The sequence below is a fragment of the Nicotiana tabacum genome, chromosome 17 (assembly GCF_000715075.1).
Source record: "Nicotiana tabacum cultivar K326 chromosome 17, ASM71507v2, whole genome shotgun sequence".
NCBI classification, from domain to species: Eukaryota; Viridiplantae; Streptophyta; class Magnoliopsida; order Solanales; family Solanaceae; genus Nicotiana; species Nicotiana tabacum.
In genome coordinates, this window is record NC_134096.1 from 80,270,624 (window position 1) to 80,272,281 (window position 1,658).

Genomic DNA, 1,658 nt, shown 5'->3' on the forward strand with positions numbered 1-1,658 from the left:
TAGTCAATTACCCTTGTTTTCCTCATAAATATTTCTTCGGGCTCACTTGCTCTTTTTAGTGATCAATTGTTATTCGTTTGAACTTCAATAGTTAATCGTAGTAATAGATATCCAACCAAGTGTTAATTTTCCTGGATAGTAATCAACTAGAGATTATTCAAACACTGTTTAAATTCCAATCCCTGTGGAGACGATAATTAATCTATACTATCATTGACTAGTGAGCATAATTTAAGTGTGTATTTTGCGCTCGTCAAATTTTGGCGCCGTTGTCGGGGATTACAATCGATAGTGTTAAAAATAATTTGTAGTACTAATTCAGGAACCAATTTTTACTTTAGTGTATTCATGTTTTTCTCACTTGCGCGCAGGGTACAAATTTTGATTTCTCTGGTGTATGACTCGATCCTCTTCAAGGGAAGTGATACCATATGAACCAAAGTTGGAAAAACACATGCGATATCTAAGAAAGGAAAGAGAATTAAGACAAAAAAATTGGTACAAACTTCAACTCAAAGGACAATGAAGGAGTAGACTTAGCTGCAAGGGAGGCAGCACAACAAGAAGTTGCACGGAGGATTGCTGATGAAACAATTGAACTAAATTGGGGTCGAAGGTTCAATCTAAACTGACCTTTGGTCGAAGACTAGTTCAAGAATGCAGTACCCCGACCAGGAAGATCATTGGGTGACTATGCTAGCCCTGTATATAATCAAGGAATGTCAAGTGTCAGACCTCCACCCATAGAAGCAAACAACTTCAAATTGAAGCAAGGTTTGCTTCAAACTATCCAAAATAATTGTATTTTCAGAGGAAAGATGAACGAAGATCTTAATACTCACTTGATGGACTTCGACGATATCATGAACACCTTCCAATACAATGAAGTATCAAAGGATGATGTCTACTTAAGGGCATTTCCTTCTTCACTGAAGGATGACATGAAGCAATGGGTTCGCAGCTTACCCGCAGGTTCTATAAGGACATGGGAAGATATGACCAAAACTTTTCTTGACAAATATTTTTCGACTGCAAAAACAGGAAAATTCAGAAGGAAAGTTCATAATTTCTACTAGAAGAAGACAGAAACGGTTTTTGAAGCTTAGGAACGATTCAAGGAGATAGTTAGGAAGTGTCAGCATAATGGAATCGATTTGTTGATGCAACTCCAGGATTTTTGGGATGGACTAACACCGTCCTCACGACGAACTCTGAATACTGCATGTGGAGGTCCAATAATGAAGAAAACGCCAGAGGAGGTTGTCTTAATCCTTGATGAATTATCTGAGGATGCTAACCAATGGCCGACTGAGAGTAATGACAGAAGAAAATCAGTTAGGGTTCACCAGGCGGACTCTAACACATCTATGCAAGCCCAACTAGACACCATGGCTAAAGAGATAAGAAAGCTGACATTAGCTAAGGTACAAAGTTAGCCGCAAATAGCATGTAACTTCTGTGGATTGGGACACCCTATACACGAGTGTCAAGCATCAGCTGAGGAAGTCAACGCAGTGGGGAACTTTAATAGAGTAAACTACCAAGGTGGAAATAACTATAATACTATGGGTCAAAGACGTCCGGGTTTTTCGTGGAGTTCACCTAGCGGGAGCTTGAATTCATTGCAGCAAAATAATCCCAGACCTCAAGATCAAGGA

General features: G+C 39.2%; 1 non-coding gene across 1 annotated transcript; it reads right to left on the bottom strand.

Annotated features, from left to right (window-relative positions):
- Nucleotides 1-1,043: 1,043 nt before the first annotated feature.
- Nucleotides 1,044-1,150, bottom strand: LOC142172254 (small nucleolar RNA R71). Its single transcript, XR_012701628.1, has one exon. It is a non-coding gene; the product is annotated as a small nucleolar RNA R71 (small nucleolar RNA).
- Between the last annotated feature and the right edge of the window lie 508 nt (nucleotides 1,151-1,658).